The 19,082-nt window shown below is 42.3% G+C and overlaps 1 long non-coding RNA gene across 2 annotated transcripts; it reads right to left on the bottom strand.

Moving 5' to 3' along the window:
• Positions 1 to 2,228: 2,228 nt before the first annotated feature.
• On the bottom strand, positions 2,229 to 19,010 carry LOC311523871. Of its 2 annotated transcripts, none has more exons than XR_014712441.1 (3): positions 18,905 to 19,010; positions 14,071 to 14,301; positions 2,229 to 2,500 (listed from the first exon to the last, which is right to left on the bottom strand). It is a non-coding gene; the product is annotated as an uncharacterized lncRNA (long non-coding RNA). The 2 variants fall into 2 exon arrangements; XR_014712442.1 differs by lacking the exon at positions 2,229 to 2,500 and adding an exon at positions 12,921 to 13,971.
• Positions 19,011 to 19,082: the final 72 nt, after the last annotated feature.

The following is a 19,082-nucleotide window of genomic DNA, read 5'->3' as shown; positions in this document are numbered from 1 at the left end:
TTGAGCATAAGCTTTCGTGAGCCACAGCTCACTTCATTGCCGATGAAGTGAGCTGTGGCTCATGAAAGCTTATGCTCAAATAAATTGGTTAGTCTCTAAGGTGCCACAAGTACTCCTTTTCTCTTGTAAATATGTTATCCTATGCATCTGTGAATATATTCTTTCTATCCACATAAAAGTCAAATCCTTTTTTTAAAAAATCCTCCTAAGCTCTTGGCCTTAATGATGTCTTGTAGCAATGAAATTTACAGGTTAGTTATGTATTATGTAAAGGCTGTATGTTTTTAAATATGATGCCTTTCAGTTTTCACTGATTGTGCCTTTGTTGTTGTTGTATAACAAGGGTAAATAGGAGCAGTCAATTTACCTTCTCTGTTCAGTTCAGGTTTTTTTAACTGTTTTTATATTTCCTGGTTTCAGAGTAGCAGCTGTGTTAGTCTGTATTCGCAAAAAGAAAAGGAGTATTTGTGGTACCTTAGAGACTAACAAATTTATTTGAGCATAAGCTTTCGTGAGCTACAGCTCACTTCATTGGATGCATCCGATGAAGTGAGCTGTAGCTTACAAAAGCTTATGCTCAAATAAATTTGTTAGTCTTTAAGGTGCCACAAGTACTCCTTTTCTTTTTATATTCCCTGTAACTCATCTTCCCTCTGAACTAAACAGTCCCAGATCTTTCATTCTCTCCTCATATGGAAACCTATCCGGGCCTCTAACCAACTTCACCACCCAGCTCTGGATTCCTATTTGTGATACTGGTATATCTTTTTGAGACAGGATGACCAGATTTGAGCACCGTATTTCATTTGAGGGCATATCATTGATATAGAGGCATTATATTATTGTCAGTATTATTTCTTATTCCATTTTTATATATATGAGCATTATGTTTTTTGCTTTTTTTTGACGGCTGTTGCACACTGAGTAGAGACTTACATTCACCTGTCCATAATGATACCCAAGTCTTTTTCCTGAGTGATTAGTTAATTTAGAATCCATCAGTGCGTACACGTAATTCTAGTCATTCCTTCCACTGTGCACTGCCTTGCATTTAACAATGAATTTCATCTGCCATCATGTTACCCATTTGCCTACCTTTGTTAGATCCTTCTGAAATTTCTCACAGTCACCTAAAGTCAAAAGGCTGTGCCCAGATTTACACATGGGTCTCCCTGACTTTGTTAAATATAGACCACCTGCTTTAGTGAAATAATTTTTGTCTTGTGCTATTTAAAAGAGAACATAATGCCCCAATAATTTAATGTAGGTAAGTAACTGTGAGCAAATTATGATCATGGTGCAATGATCCTCTCTCCCTAGCCCCTCTCCCCAAATATCTTTTTCTGGGGGGAAAAGATTTTCTGTAACCTCTTTCCACAACATCATGCTCTGACCAAGTCTCTTAAAACAGGCCTTTATGAAAAATTCACTGTATAATTGAAATGCTCTGATAACCTTCTCGAAAGAGCCATCACCCCACTGCATTATGTGAATGTTACATACGAGTGCTTGCTTTCCTGTTATTTACTTATGGAATCTCATTTCTTCTCTCCATCCTCAGCTTATCTTTCATTCTTCCCTTCAGGCCCTTCAAACCTTTGTCTCTTCTTTCTCCATTCCAATCACACACTCTCTATCCCTCCCCATCTTTCTACTCTCTCCTCTCCCCTCCCCCAACTTCTCCAACTGTTGTTTTCCAAACTCTCTACAGAATTCTCCTGCCTGAAGCCTCAGTTGCTAGGCAACGTCTCTCACCTCACCATGTGAGCTTGTTGCCATAGTGACATCTCCCACTTCCCTTCCCTGGGCAGCTTGCTGTCATAGCACCCCCTGTCAGGGTAACCGTCAGTGGCAGAACACAGGCAAAATCTGTCGGAAATCTACTGAGTTTTCTGTTCCCATTAATTAGTCATAACAAGTCAATTGCACCCATCACAAAACTCTTTTGCTTGCAACACCATCAAGGAGTTCAGCAGGATTAAAGGTCCTTACCTCAGTCTTTTGGTTTAAAACTCAGGATTTAGTCAGAATTCTCAGGGCTGCCTATAAAATTTTTATTGTTGTATGCAGTGTTGGTGTAGCCATGTCAGTGCCAGGATATTAGAACGACAAGGTGGGTGAGGTAATATCTTTTATTGGACCAACATAGTAACTAATCTATTCAGAACAGGGACAATATATAACTCATTACCAAAAACAGAGTAAGACAATTTATATGTTATATAAACAAGGTGTCACAGAATGAAGTACTATGAAATTGCTATTTGTTAAGGAACCCACATAACTCATTTTGACTGCCACTCCTGAATAATTTGGTCATCCCAAACTTGCAACAATAAAATTTTCAATAGTGTCCTGCAGCAATTCTTTGATGTATATGAAGTTGGGATATCTTGGATTTGGACTCATTCTGACCTATGATTAGTTGAAGATTGCAGTGCACTGTATAGTAACAGAGATTGTAGCGTATTACAAATCCATCTTTCACTCCTGGAGTCACCTGTCAAATCAAGCACAAGTTGGTAGTTAGGAAAAATTGCTTCTAACTGATGGCTGTTGGCGACTTGTGTGAAATGGGCTAGGATCCAAGTTCAGTTCCTAGTGGGTGGAGCTTAGTTTTCAGGCAACATTTGAAAGAGTACCACTGCTATTTTTCGTGCCTCCCCCATCCCTCTCCTGCCCCAATGGCAGCAGTAGTGGGTTGGGGCACAAATTACACCCTCACACGGATGGCCATTTCATTCCTGACTAATCACCACCTTGGAACCTTTCACTCACTATAGAGTTGAGCGGAAATGAACATTCCTCACAGGAAATAAGCAAATCCCAAAAATTAGTAACCCAAGAAGGTACCAGTTAATACATATAGAAGGTAGAGAAAACCATCACCCCCAAAAGGATTCTCCTCAAAACCCTAAAGAGAGGTGCGTGAATGATAATCCTCCCAGGGATAGTATCTTCAGATAAAGAATCTTTATACTAAGATTCCAGCTAGTTACAAAATAAATTTCCTCTAAAAATACTCTCCAGGAGTGAGAATCCTGCCCAGAGAGTAAATATCTTGAAGATGTTCCAAAACAAAAGGGGTAACATTAATACTGAATCTGGCAGCATAACCTAGGCCAATGCCAACAATATATATTAAATAGGGAAAGGATAAATCCAAAAGAATCATGCTTAACACTTCAACAGACTGAAGGTTCTTCCTGAAAAAAAGTGACTTCAAACATTTTCCAATTCAAATAAGAGACATCTCAAAAGAAACAAACGAACTAGAGGTTAGAAGGGTTTGGGCTCCTCTGATTCAGAAACAGGTTCTGCAGGAACCAAAATAGGATCCTTCCCTAGATGCAGACTCCAAACCAGTAATGCTTTGAAAACTTGTTGAGTTGCGACTAACATTGGTTGAGTCTGTTAATCAAGAAGTTGGATTAAAAGAAATCAAGAAGTTGGATTAAAATAAAATGGCTTTATGACAAACAAAAAAAGTTTTCACAAGACTTCCATAGTTGTCTTTTTTTTCTTTAAGACAATTTCTAAACAAGAGATTTCAAAACTTGTTTTTCTTTGGTGGGAAATAAATCTCTCTCCCCCTTTTAATTCTCCCATCCTTTTGCTCCCCCCCACTAAAAAGACTTTGTGCTCTGCATGTGTTTCTGCCTCAGGCCTCTCTCTCAATCTCTCTCTTTTGTATTTTGGATTCTCTCTCATGTCTAGTGTCTGAGCACTGTCCATCCTCTCTAAACTTTATTCTGGACTGGGTGACTTCCTTTGCCTGGCAAATTGTTATTGCTTTGTCAAGGATTAGTTCTGGGTCTTCCAGTAGTCCGAGTTTTTTCTTCCAGATGCCAATCAAAATATGCAAAAAGGAGTACTTGTGGCACCTTAGAGACTAACCAATTTATTTGAGCATAAGCTTTCGTGAGCTACAGCTCACTTCATCGGATGCATACTGTGGAAACTGCAGAAGACATTATATACACAGAGACCATGAAACAATACCTCCTCCCACCCCACTCTCCTGCTGGTAATAGCTTATCTAAAGTGATCACTCTCCTTACAATGTGTATGATAATCAAGTTGGGCCATTTCCAGCACAAATCCAGGTTCTCTCACCCCCCCCCCCCCCCCCCACAAACTCACTCTCCTGCTGGTAATAGCCCATCCAAAGTGACCACTCTCCCTACAATGTGCATGATAATCAAGGTGGGCCATTTCCAGCACAAATCCAGGTTTTCTCACCCCCCACCCCCATACACACACAAACTCACTCTCCTGCTGGTAATAGTTCATCCAAAGTGACCACTCTCCCTATCGTTCACCTGCACATCCACCAATGTGATATATGCCATCATGTGCCAGCAATGCCCCTCTGCCATGTACATTGGTCAAACTGGACAGTCTCTACGTAAAAGAATAAATGGACACAAATCAGGTGTCAAGAATTATAACATTCATAAACCAGTCGGAGAACACTTCAATCTCTCTGGTCACGCAATTACAGACATGAAGGTCGCTATCTTAAAACAAAAAAACTTCAAATCCAGACTCCAGCGAGAAACTGCTGAATTGGAATTCATTTGCAAATTGGATACTATTAATTTAGGCTTAAATAGAGACTGGGAGTGGCTAAGTCATTATGCAAGGTAGCCTATTTCCCCTTGTTTTTTCCTATCCCCCCCCCCAGACATTCTGGTTAAACTTGGATTTATGCTGGAAATGGCCCACCTTGATTATCATACACATTGTAAGGAGAGTGGTCAGTTTGGATGAACTATTACCAGCAGGAGAGTGAGTTTGTGTGTGTGTGTTTTGAGGGGGGTGTGTGAGAAAACCTGGATTTGTCTTGGAAATGGCCCACCTTGATTTTCATACACATTGTAAGGAGAGTGGTCACTTTGGATAAGCTATTACCAGCAGGAGAGTGAGTTTGTGTGTGTGGTTTTTGGAAAAAAGGGGGGGTGGGTGAGAAAACCTGGATTTGTGCTGGAAATGGTCCACCTTGATTATCATACACATTGTAAAGAGAGTGGTCACTTTGGATGGGCTATTACCAGCAGGAGAGTGAGTTTGTGTGTGGGGGGGGGCGGAGGGTGAGAAAACCTGGATTTGTGCTGGAAATGGCCCAACTTTATTATCATACACATTGTAAGGAGAGTGATCACTTTAGATAAGCTATTACCAGCAGGAGAGTGGGGTGGGAGGAGGTATTGTTTCATGGTCTCTGTGTATATAATGTCTTCTGCAGTTTCCACAGTATGCATCTGATGAAGTGAGCTGTAGCTCACGAAAGCTTATGCTCAAATAAATTGGTTAGTCTCTAAGGTGCCATAAGTACTCCTTTTCTTTTTGCGAATATGGATTAACACGGCTGTTACTCTGAAACCAATCAAAATATGGTCTCTTAGCAGGGACTTAGACCCCCAAAATTGCAAGATTGGCTTTTCAGCTTTAAATCAGTCACAAATTCTGTGGTTTCACATTTTTGTACTCTGAAAAACATCTTTCATATGTTTTATGTTTACGTGGAGTGCAGTGCTTATTTCTGTAATAGTTTCATAACTAGCCTCTTGTGCCTGAGTTAACTGAATACTGTTAAACACATTAAGTCCTTCAGAACCAGCTATTGTCAGAAATAAGTCTACCTACTGACTGCCTTCCTTTCTTTGGCACCCATTGCTTACAGATACTGAATGAAGTGCTCTTTAAGCCTTCTCCCATTGTTTTCCATATTTCCATATTTCCAAAGTACTCCAAGTACTATGCGGTGTTCAGTGATTGCTCAACGTATGTCTACACTGCAATTAAACACCCTGGCTTATGTCAGCTGACTTTGGACTTGGGATGGAGCCCAAACTCCGGAACCCCATGAAGGGGAGGATCTCAGGGCCTGGGCTTCAGCCTGAACATCTACACCACAGTTTTACAGCCTGAGCCAGCTGACACGGGCCAGCTGTGGGTGTTAACTGCAGTGTAGACATACCCTCGGGTGCTTAAGGTGCCTGTAAGAGATCTGCCTTTATTCTGTGTTCGATTCTAAATGGTTGTGTATAACAAGAGCTTCACAGCATGCCACCCACACTCTCTGGGCAGTGCATAAGTGAATACAAGACTAGATATTCCTGTGTTCGTAAGGCCCCCAAAAAAACACAGCATGAAGAAAATCTGAGAGAAGTTTTCAGTCCTAATTATATATGTGCTTACCTGTACCCCTGAAGCAGCTAAACCTGCCATAATCTAATTTATTTTGCAAGTCATCTTTAAGGTAGTCTTCTGTTTTTTCATTTGCAATTTCCTGCAGGCCCACAATGTAGTCAACCTATGAGATACTTATACAACGGTTACCATTTGAATGTACAGCACTATTAGTTTTACATCTTTTGTAAGCCTCTAAAGCAGGTTTCAGAGTAGCAGCTGTGTTAGTCTGTATTTGCAAAAAGAAAAGGAGTACTTGTGGCATCTTAGAGACTAACCAATTTATTTGAGCATAAGCTTTCGTGAGCTACAGCTCACTTCATCGGATGCATTCAGTGGAAAATACAGTGAGAAGATTTATATACACAAAGAACATGAAAAAAATGGGTGTTATCATACACACTATAAGGAGAGTGATCACTTAAGATGAAGGTAGCATGTTGAAAAATTGAGAATAGTTGCAAAGAGGAAGTTGAGACATAGTGTTTATCCTGACCAAAAAGTAAATCTTTTTAGATACTATAGAATGCTTGCTACGCAACACCAAAAGGAGTTTCAATTTCTAAATATTAGAGGTCCAAAACACTTTTCACCTCTTTCAACTGTCAACAATGGAATCAACAAGTAATTGCACAAGCCTGTATCCAGAATCTCCACTCATCATACTTCTTTCAGTTAAGTGCATGCTTCATTCAGTTCAGACTATGTATACATATTCAGTACATTATTCTGAAATGCTCACACCTATGTTCTCTTCAAAACAAATTTCTTTCAACAAGTCAAAACATATTCCCAAATGTACCGGTGTTCATATATATGTCAAAACATTTCTTAACAAGTTAAGAGTTTTCACTTTTAGATAAAGTTAAGAGTGATTGAACAAATTTTCCTGAAGTTTTCCTAAAGCATGTAATTCAGAGGCCAAACAGATTTCGTCTCTAGAGGTAGTTTTAGATAGAGTTGAGCAGCTAAAAGTAGAGGTTTGAAAGAGGGCTCTCTCAATTTTAATTATTATTTATATCATTACCACAATACTGTTATGCATTTCTGTTCTCTCCCCCAACCTTCTCTCAGCCCAAGTTATTTCCAGAGCAACTAGCAAAAGACAATTGCAGGCAAGCAATAAGCAGCTCAGCTGATATGCAGTTTAGAAGCAGAGTTCCTGCCCCATATGCAAACACTTCCATAATACAAAGTAAGATATAGTTCTGTAAATTCCACGGGCAAGTTAATGATAGAAAGGCAAGAGAGGTGTCATTTGATTAGTTAAAATCAACAGAATCATAATTTCAATGGTGTCCTCCTCTGTAGCATGGCAAGGGGGACTCGTTGCCAGTCCTTCTGTTGGTGGACATTTTGATAATATAGTGTCATCAAACATGGGTCAAGTTGGGTATCATTTGAAAGCCCTTTCTCTCTCAAACACACTGGAACCAAAATGACAGATCTAGAGCAACTATGCAGATAGATACATATTCAAGAAAATGTTTAAACTTTTTAAAATTAGACTTTAGCACAGACGTGTCAAATATGCAGCCTCACAAAGTTAAATTGTGGTCCTTGACTAACAGTACTGTGTTATTGGCTAATGATACCTGATTCATTTTTTTAAGTTATAGATTACTATTGTCACGTTGTCTGGAGTGGCTCACTACTGAGTGCCAACCTTAGGGCAGACTGTCAAAAAGTCGGGCAGAAATCCCAAACTGGCTGTATGTTCCATGATTAGATTTCACCAACCCGGTAACAAGTGTGAACTCCTCAAGCACTATAATAGTCTTACCATGGAGTCAGAAACTGTCCCCTTGGGCATTCCAGTCTATCTTGCAACTCAGGCAAGCTGGACTATATGACAGATGGTCACTTTACACCAAAAGTCACAATATTCCTAAAAGACCAGTCACAAACCCAAGGTCAGTTGTATTTAGATCTCAAATCAAAGACAACACCTGTAGCCAATCCTGTAATAAACTAACTAAAGATTTATTAACTAAGAAAAGAAATGAGTTATTTACAAGGTTAAAACAGGAAACATACACACACACACACGAGTTACAGTCTTAGATTTGAAAAGGTAATGTAAGCTTCTATAATAACCAGCTCTATATGTTCTTTAGGGCTGACCCATGCCAAGCAGCATGGGGATCTCTTACTTATGTTTGGGAATCTTTGCCCCTCAAAGTCCAGACAGCATAAAGATCCTGGTTTCTCCTTATCAGAGGTTTTTATCCCCTTCACCCCAGAATCTAAGCTCATGTGTGGAGTTCATGCACAAGTCTCTCCTTCCTGGTGGGAGCAAGGAATGCAGTCAACAAGGTCTCTGTCCTTTGGTCCTACACAATGCCTCATTTGCCCTCAACAGATTGAGACTTTACTTTATTAATGCCTCTTTTCCTGTTTAGTAAGTTACACAATTACAAAGGTTTACAATGCAAACATTCAATATAACTTTATAATCTGGGCTACAGAAGTTATAAATTAGATCTGCACATGCAGCATCCTACACTATTCATAAGGTCTAGACACCAACATATTCTTACAACTCTAATATTTATCTTAACAATACTAACACACAGGTGAGCCAGACTGGTTTCCAGCTATGTATCTGTCAGTGTTCAGTGAGGCTTGGGGCCTTGCTATGAGCTGGCACCTGGTCTGCCAGTGTCACAACTATAAATGGAAGGAGCGCTAAAAGTTGATTTGCTATCATCGGCAAAAAAAGAAGTTGTCCAGTGATAACTGATTATCAGCTTTGTTTATTTTGCCAAAAGAGTTGTAATAAGGTAGTGGTTAAGATATCAGAAATCAGTTGTTACAGTACTGTGAACGAAATACTTAAAGAAAAAAGTTGTGATGTGCTACCCTGACGTCATCTTTGAAAAGCATACTGATGTGTTTGAAGTCATTTCCCAAGGGTTACTGGACTCGTATGACCAGTTTCACACATTCACTGTACATTCTGCTTTCTGTTTCACATAATGGAGAGCTGCAACATTACAAAACAGGTCAAGTAATTCAGTGAGGTTGAATCAGTGACAAAGCCAACTTTTGGGATGGTGTGGTGATACATAAAGGTGGTTAAATCTTTGCTGTTCTGTATTCTATCTGTCAGGACTGTTAATTGGAATTTGTACCTTGCAGCACTGAAAGACAGTGTGAAATACTTTTTTGATTTAGATTTGACTAACTATTTTGCAAATCTGAAATAAGAGGTGTAGAAAATTTTGACCCTGACAGATAGGAGGAAGTTTGAAAAGGAAATTGGGTTATTAAAGGGTCACCAGTTCTCTTCTGCACTTGGTTCAAATGAAGCTCTGGAGCATGAAAACAGAGCAGTGATAGGCATTAGGGGTATGGTGGGCATAACACCCTGTGTTTTTTCCTGACCAACCCCAGAACTCCATTGAATTTCGAACAAAAGTTAAGCATGGCTGGGATGACTCCCTCAAAAGTAACCAAGCACCACCTAGACTCATTAGGTGCTTTTAAATGCCAAGAGTTAATTTTAAAGCTACAAGATAAGCTTTCTCACACTGGTAATCCATTCATGTTTGACGGACCACAGCTCATTTATATCATGACAAGAGCAGTCTTCAGTAACGAGATAACTAACGATGTCAGTCAAATGGATACTTTGGGTCATGACACACATGAAGCCTTCAAAACCCCCAAAATTAAGACCATAAGAATGGGTCATACTGGGTTAGACCAATGGTCCACCTAGCCCAGTATCCTGTTGTCTGACAATGGCCAATGCCAGGTGCTTCAGAGGGGATGAACAGAACAGGTAATCATCAAGTGATCCATCCTGTGTTGCCCATTCCCAGATTCTGACAAGCAGAGGCTAGGGACACTTCAGATCATGGTTTTGAATCCTTGCTAATAGCCATTGATCCACCATAAATTATCTAGTTCTTTTTTTAACCCTGTATAGTCTTGGCCTTCACAACATCCTCTGGCAAAGAATTCCAGAGCTTGATTGTGCGTTGTATGAAGTAATACTTCCTTTTGTTTGTTCTAAACCTGCTGCCTATTAATTTCATTTGGTGACCCCTAATTCTTGTGTTATGAAAAGGAGTAAATAACACTTCCTCATTTACTTTCTCCACACCAGTCATGATCTTGTAGACCTCTATCATATCCCCCCTTAATCGTCTCTTTTCAAAGCTGAAAAGTCCCAAAATCTCTTATTAATCTGTCCTCTCACTGAAGCTGTTCCACACCCCTAATCATTTTTGTTGCTCTTTTCTGTACCTTTTACAATTCCAGTATATATATTTTTGAGATGGAGTGACCACATCTGCACGCAGTATTCAAGATGTGGGCATACAATGGTTTATATAGAGGCAATATGATATTTTCTGTATCATCTATCCCTTTCCTAATGATTCCCAGTATTCTGTTGGCTTTCTTGACAGCCACTGCACATTGAGTGGATGTTTTCAGAGAACTATCCACAATGACTCCAAGATCTTTCTTGAGCGATAACAACTCATTTAAACCCCATCATTTAATTCAGCTGAGACATCACTGATGAGGTCATAAATGCACTGGAGGTGATCATATGCTGCGTTTACCAGTTGAAGACCAACATTATGACACTTGCAGAACTACATTGGTGGATGTTTTCCACTAACCAGACAAATGTAGAAAAATTGCCACTAACAAGGGGTGCATTTATACCTGCTAACAACAAGAGCACAAATTATCAAGCAATGGAATGACTCTGGGATGATTGAGTGCATCCAAAACTACCCTCCCCTATCGGGCATGGATGGGTCTTGGAGGATGGACTGATCACACAGGTTACATGTGAAATACCATGCACTCTCAAATCAATTCTTCAGCTAATCAAACACTTGTGTGCAAAGCCCATATGCTCACCACGCTGCAAATATTTGGCCAGCAGCCTGCCTTGTATGGAGATGCATGAGTGCTGTGCAGATGAGAATCAGTGTGACAACGCGTCTAGCAGTGGTGTCTTAGATGGAGACAACACTGATGATGACTTTGATGAATAAATATTTTCAGTCCCAAATGTCCAGGCTAACTTTCCTAGAATTACTAAAGATCAATGTCTCTTTTATGTAAGCAATGTATCCCTGTGTTTAAAGTATAATTTTAAAAAATGTTGATTTTAAAATAAATATAAATCTACACAATTGCTCTACGTTTGTCATGTTTGGTACCACTGTGTTCATGGGACAAAGGGCTTTCAAATGATACCCAAACTGACCCATTCTGATGACGCTGTATTATCAAAATTTATACCAACTGGGAGGGAGCTGGGACGGAGCAGTGAGTCCTCTCTGCCACATTGCAGAGAGTGACACCATTGAAATTATGATTCTGTAAATTTTTACTAACCAAAGGACACCTCCCTTACCTTTCTATTGGTAACTTTACCATGGAATGAGATTTTACTACATTACGCTCCCAGACCAGTACGACAAATGAGATAAAAGCAGAATGGTTTGCATAGCATTGAGGCTCTCAAGGATGTTAGCTGCTTGATTAGGCCATACTAACTTGGTCATATCAAAGAATGAAAGGGATAAAATGATCTGTTTTTTTATTAAAGAGCCTCTCTTTTTAGCTAGTAAAGTTTTGTTTGCTGTTTGGAATGGACTTATAACTTCAGTCTCTTTTTTGAAGACAAGTCACATTAATAGATTTGTTGGCTAATAAGTCACACAGCTGTTACAATTAATTTTTCTTTCAAAGTTTGAACATCTTAGACTCTTCAGTGAAAGATTATGAACAAGCATTCTGAGTGAAAAAATATGCCTACCAATATCTCAAGTATCTAAAGTACTAGGGTACTTTAATGTTGTAAATACGATCAAGGCTACAGGTTTTAAAACAGTACTTTTGTAACAAGTTGTGGAAAACTGTTGTCTTCAGCCCTGAATTTCCCAAACCGCACAGCATCATCTGTATCCTACTCCTTACAGTACAAAACTCCTGTACCATTACATGTCTTTCCTTGTTAATCAAAAAATAGAATTAGGTCTAATTAACTGATATAACAAAATGAGGTCTGAAGCAGAATTCAAAGGGTAGCAAAGCTGGTAGGGTGCTTAATGAACCAAAACATTTCTGCTCAGTGAACGTGCAGAGGTAGCAGTAAGACAACACCTAGGCTACGTGCGCTGCTCCCACCCCAAGCACCCCTGCAGCCACTAGGAAGCTGTGGGGGCAGTGCCTGGGGGTAGCAGTGTGCAGAAGCCCCCGGCCTGCCCTCCCTAGGAGCTCCAGGTAAGCACCACACCTCCCTACCCCCAAACTCCCTCCCAGAGCCTGCACCTCCTCCCCCTTCCCACACACCCCCTCTGGCTCCTCCCCCAAACTCCCTCCCAGAGCCTGCACCCTCTCCCTCCACACCTCCTCCCATCCCCAAACTCTGTCCCAGAACCTGTACTCAAACTGTCCCAGAGCCTGCACCCCTCAACCCCTCCTCCTGCACCCCTGCCCCAGCTTGGAGCCTGCACCCCTCACCCCCTTCTGCACCCCCAGCTTGGAGCCTGCACCCCTCACCCCCTCCTGCACCCCTACCCCCTGCCTGGAGCCAGCACCCAAACTCCATCCCAGAGCCCGTACCTCAGACCCCCACCCAAACTCCCAGAGCCTGCACCCCAATTCCAGCCCAGGGCCTGCACCCCAGACCTCCCACCCCAAAACTCCCTCCCAGAGCCTTAGGCAGGTGTTAACCATTAGCATCATTAAACATACACTTAGGGCAAAACTTCCCAACACCTCATATTTTTGAAATGCCCTTTCCTCATTGCCCACCTTGGTAAGCACACTTAGCATCTCTCCCTTGTTACGTATAACTGCCCAACCAACCATGTCGGCTCCCCACACTAGACACACTCCTGCTGGAGTGGACAGGAGCTACTGGATCCTCTGGGCTTGTGAGGACAAGAGACTGTGCAAGCATAGCTGTGGACCAGTCCCAGAAATGTGGACATTATGGAGAAATTACACAGAGGATGCAGGAAAAGGGGTATGACCGACATGAATAGCAGTGCCATGGGAAAGTGAAGGAACTACACCAGGCATACTTACAAGGGTGGCAATCCATCTGTGCTGAGCTGTAGACCCCACCAGTACCTCACAAACTACCAAGGGTACCGCGGAGGAGCCCAAGACAGAGACCCCGGACATGAGCGAGGAGGAGGAGGGAGATGTGACAGGGGGTAGTCCAGCCATGCTGTGAGCCCATATCTGTTTGAGACTCCATCACAAACTGGCAGGACTGGCTAGATGAGCATCAACAAGCACAATGAAGGGGAGGAGACTTGTGTAAGTGCATGTGCACATTTTTCCTTAGTGTTTACATTTAAAAGGTGGTGCCTAGCCCATCCTCAAGTATCAACTTTTCATTGTTTTACATGTATCAGAAGTGGTAGCAGTACAACAAAGAGGCAGAGTTAGTATCTGCTTTTCATTCCTCTCTTGGTGGGAGGGAGAGGTGCATGTATAACAGTTTATATACATAGGTATGTCCCTTGTATCCTTCTCAGAGAGCTCACTGAAACTTTCATGGAGATACTCCGCAATCCTCTCCTGGAGGTTTCTAGGGCTGGTTGCCATATTTCTTCCTTCACAGTAGGATTGTTTCCCATGCTACTCCATGATGAGTTCAGCTGGCACTATTGTAGTAAACAGGTTAATGGCATAGGGGTTCAGGGAACTTCGGGATGCCAGTGGCAGATGTGCTCTCTGTCACTTTGTTACTCTCAGGAGTGAGATATCAGCTAAAAACATCACTGCCTGTGGAAAATGATGCGAATATTCAGTGCCATTACACTATACTCATACCCTTGGAATAGGGACCAAAACTTTATTTTTCATGCAACCAAAGTTCCTTACCTCCAACTCATTGCACCCCGGTGGGCCATAGGCACCGTGGATGGAGCTGGAGAGCAGTGCTGTGCAGATGCACTCCACAGCTGAAGTGTCAATAAGCATGTCTTATAAGGGAAGGTTGTCTTGAAACTTATTTTTCTTTCCATTGTGACTGTAAATCCAATGATATATTAGTTTTTATCAGCTGCTGTTGCTGCAGTCTTGAATGATGCCACCTCCACAGAATGCCTGATCCTGATGAGGAAAAGAAGTAGGGAGGAAATGTTCAGTGAGATCCTGCAAGTCAGTTGCTGCATCAGACCATGAACAAAGGGCCTGGATAGCCAACATGGCAGATAGCTTGAAGAAGGAAAAAGTAGACAGGAGAAAGGCCCAGGAAATCCAGAAGGAAAAGGTGAAGAAGATGCTGCTTTTCCAATATTAAAGTTCTATTCCATTATTATTAAACATTTATATTGCATTACCTGTTTTTTGCACTATTTTTGGCAATCAAATTTCTATTTTTGGAGAATATCTTTATTAGTTCACGACACACTGCAGAATGCATAGTGGTACTCAAAGCCCACAGTACTTGTAAACGTATAGCAGCATCACATAATTCATAACTTCAGTAAAACACAAAATCTAATATTTATAAATGTATAGCAAGCACTACACAATTGCTAACAGCACCTAAGGCCCCATGCACAAAGAATGGGCCAGCACAGCAGTACAGGGTGTGCCCATTAAGGTGCTCTTTGAAAGTCTCCCTGAACCACATAGCTGCTGGTTGAACTCTTATAATGGCCTTATGTTTGGCTGTTCAAAGTCAACAAACATGTGCTCCACCTCCAGCCTAGCAGCAGCTTTCCCCCCTTCACTTCACACACATTATGCATGACAGGTAGTTATAACTATCAGGATATTTTTCTTCACAGAGATCCAATCTAATGAGTAAACATCGCCAGCATCCCTTTAGTCTACCAAAAGCATATTCAACAATTATTCTGCACCTACTGAGCTGGTAGTTAAATCTTCCCTTGGTGCTATTGAGGTGGCCAGTGTATGGCTTAATGAGTGTTCACTCCACAGTTTAAGCTGGGTGATTGGCCCTCAGGTCGGAACATGCTAGCTCAGGTGCAAACATTCCTATAGCAAAGCCCCTACCCATGTTACAGCTTCCTTGCTGTCTCTGCACTTTTCCATGTGTGGCTGAGGACATATTCCATGGTTCTTTGTGCTGACATATTCTAGGATTCTTTTCCAATAAATTATAGGGGAAATCATGGCAATGGAAGATGATCATTCAAGTGATTTTGCTGCATCCTTACTGCAAACAGGTAAATTCTAGCCCAAATTAAAGCAGAGCTCAGGCTCTAATCCTTCCTCTCCGAGTTAAGTAAGATATCCTGGGTTTAAATCACCTTCAAATCCAGGTCCTTCTGGGTGATAGTAGTGGTGGGGAGGGTTGGGCAAGAGCCCACATGAACTGTGCAGTGAATAGAAAAGGAGTACTTGTGGCACCTTAGAGACTAACCAATTTATCTGAGCATAAGCACAGTGAATGAAGACATACCCAAAGAGAAAATATGGTATAATTCCTTAGTAGACATTTAGTACACACAAAACGTAAGTTGTATTTGAAATACTATTATGAAATTTTAAGCAGCTCTATTAAGTAGTAAAACTATTAGTACCTATGCTAACTCCACCCCTTCGTTACTGTTAGATAGATTTAAATGCAAGATTTCAACATAACATTTACAATTCTATACTTTACTACCCATATTCCTTTCTGATCTTCTTTCAGAGGTGTCTCTGTAGTGTAGCCATAACATGAAGTCTATGTCATCTGGATTTTTCAGAGCTTTTCAGTCACCCCCAAAGCACGACTTAGGTCGAGGTGTCCACTGTGCTCTCAACTGCCAGATCAGAATCTGTCAGCAGCAATTTCATGGCGCAATGAGTGGTCTGCAAAAGACTTATGGAATGGTTTCCTTGCTACTGATCCAATCATTCTACTACCAGAATTTGACATGCCATGTTACCTTTGGACTCAGTTGAACAGGTTCCAAACTGGCCAAGGAATGTGTGTAGCCAACCTCTTACACATGGGATCTGAGCTGTACTGGGTGGCTCAGCAAGCATTAAGAGGGGCTTGGAAAAGAACTGGGAGGCTGTCACTTTTCCCAATGCTTAAAAGCCTTGTCAGCAAACAAAAGTCTGGGGATCCTCACAGCTAGCAGCAATTCAGTCTTTGGGCTAATAATTGACCGCTCTCTTCAGATGCTGATTAAATAAAGATCTATAGCCTGTATTCAAAGTGGCACAGGTGTTTGTGTGTGTGGGGGGGGGGTGGAGGGTGAGAAAACCTGGATTTGTGCTGGAAATGGCCCAACTTGATGATCACTTTAGATAAGCTATTACCAGCAGGACAGTGGGGTGGGAGGAGGTATTGTTTTATGATCTCTGTGTGTATATAAGTCTGCTGCAGTTTCCACGGTATGCAACCGATGAAGTGAGCTGTAGCTCACGAAAGCTCATGCTCAAATAAATTGGTTAGTCTCTAAGGTGCCACAAGTACTCCTTTTCTTTTTGCGAATACAGACCAACACGGCTGTTACTCTGAAAAATGCATACAAGATATCCATTGCCTAGATGTCTATAAGGCTCTCTTTAGGGCACTATCCTTTCCCCATGGACAAGAATTTACAAGCCTTTTCTTCACGGAGGTCAGCCCTGTTTTCACTTTAACTGGGACAAAATTTAAAGGCTGTTAACAAAACACTTCTCACAGCAGATTTACTCATCCCCAGCAAGGCTTGGGACAAAGTAAACCCTGGATGGGGAGGGGGATAGGGAGGCAGGGGGAGCCTGGTGGGGAGGCTAGTGAACCTGGGGGTTGAAGTCTGAAGCCCCGTGCCCAGGGGCCGGAGCCCAAATCCCCACAGCTGGAGCCTGCTGCCTGCCACCCCGGGACTGAAGTCTGACCCAACTGCCTCTAGGAAGGTGGGGAACTCACTGGCTGCCTGCTCCTCCAGTATTTGTGTTTCCAGAGGAGTGCAAGGCACAACCCCTGCTGGGAGCACTGGGGTAGAGGCTACTGCTTTGTTTCCCTCGCCCCCAATCACTGCTGAGTAGGCTGTGGCCACAAGAGAAGCCCCTGGTGGCCCACTTTAAAGCCATTAGAATAGTTCTGTAGGCTGGGTAACCTCTAGGGGTGACATGCTCCCTCCCAGCTCTCCCTCTATGTCTATAAACCACAGTGGGCCACACAAGGTAGTACAGGTATGGGGATCCAGCTGTCACAGCAGATTCCTTGCTTAGTCTTGTCTCACTCAGCCACTGAATCCATCTTTAACTCCTAGATTTAATTGAAAAACCTCCCTCGAACTTCTTCCCCCAGAGCTCTGATTGTCTCAGCTCTCAAATGTGAATGTGTGGAAACTGAAATAATGCTTTCCCTAAATGAAAACTTATTACACAGCTTCAGAAACTGCCATGCCCTATTTATGGCTATTTTTAGACCTCTATACATGTACAAAGCCAGCTGGTTCAACTAAAATCCACGTCCTCCCCATGGCTTCTCTCCCTTTTGGAGGTGTGTGCAAAAAAAAAAAAAAATTAAAATGCAATGCTACAGTATAAAGCATGTGGGTTATATAAACATATAGATGTTGCTGCCCTGCCAAGAACAGAATTTTGGTCAGTATATTCTGTATTTGATTGAGGACACGGGTGTTAGTACTGTGTTTATAGCATAACTACTCATTTAAATATCATTTCCACTCAAACTGGAACAGGAACTTACTTTCTCTTACCTATAGTAAAACAGGACACATTTCTTAATTGGTCCGGTATTGTATGTATTTGATAAGAAAAAAGAGGTATTAACAAAACCAGAAAACTTTAGTATTTCAAAACATACTTTAGTTCACCATAATAATGCTCAGCATACGTACAATGCTTTACATTTCAAAAATCTGCAGTAGGTACTGTTTTTTGTTTGAGGGTAAGATAACTTCAGACTTCTAGTCATATAAGTCAGGAAGGATCCCTAGTATGGCCAGAATGTGTAACAGGCATCAAGATGGGGGGGAGGGGATGTGTTGGGGTAGGATAAATACAGGAACTCCAGACTGTGGTTTCTGCTTCTCGCTGCCAGTGATTTGCTGTGTGACTTTGCATAAATCATTTGCTGCTGTTTGTTATGCAGTAACAATGTGCTCAGTGCTGTACAAGGCAGTAACTACAGACAGCTCCTGCCCTGAAGAGGCTAGAGTACATTTTCTGCTCTGTAAAATAGGATCAATAACTTACCTAGTCCCTGAGAAGGTAGCTAGGAGGGCTACTATACTGTCTGTTGAGCACACTGCATGCTTCAGGAGGAAAGGGACAAACAACTCTTTGGGGGCCGTTACTACTATAAGTTGGGAGATACAGAACTAATGCTTCCTGCTCATGCTGGCGAAGCTGCTCTGCTCCCCTACCCAACACCCCCCTCGCCTCTGCCAGGCACAGCCCTGCTGCCCACCCCAACTCTGTGCCCCTCCCCCCCATCTCTAGCCCCCTTCCTCTGCCCACCCCCAGCCTGACTCTGTACCCCTCCCCCCAACTCTAGTCCCTTCCTCTACCCTGACTGCACCCCTCCCCCACCCACTCTCACCCCAAGTCTGCACCCCTTTCCCTGCCCACCACAACTGTAGCCCCCTGCCCCCGCTCCAAGTATGCACCTGCCTCTTCCACCAGGGACACGTCCCACCCCCCAGCAGGGGCACCTGCAGCTTCGGGGCTGCAGTATGGAGCCCCTTTGCCAGGCCAGACCTATCACTCTAGTGAGCAACCACCCTCGACTCACAGCGCATGCTGCCGCGTTCCACCTTAAATCCCGGCCAGTGCTTGCACTTCACCACCAGTAACCTTCCGCGGCCACCCGAGAAGGGGCGGAGCCACACGCTCATTTAAATAGAACAGCGGCTGATTTGCATGCCTCCAAGATGGCCGACGTTCGGATTGGCCAGCGATGAAACAGCCCC

The sequence above is a fragment of the Lepidochelys olivacea genome (genome assembly GCF_965140295.1).
Source record: "Lepidochelys olivacea isolate rLepOli2 genome assembly, chromosome: 1".
Taxonomy (NCBI): domain Eukaryota; kingdom Metazoa; phylum Chordata; order Testudines; family Cheloniidae; genus Lepidochelys; species Lepidochelys olivacea.
This window is presented reverse-complemented; position numbering and strand designations above follow the sequence as displayed.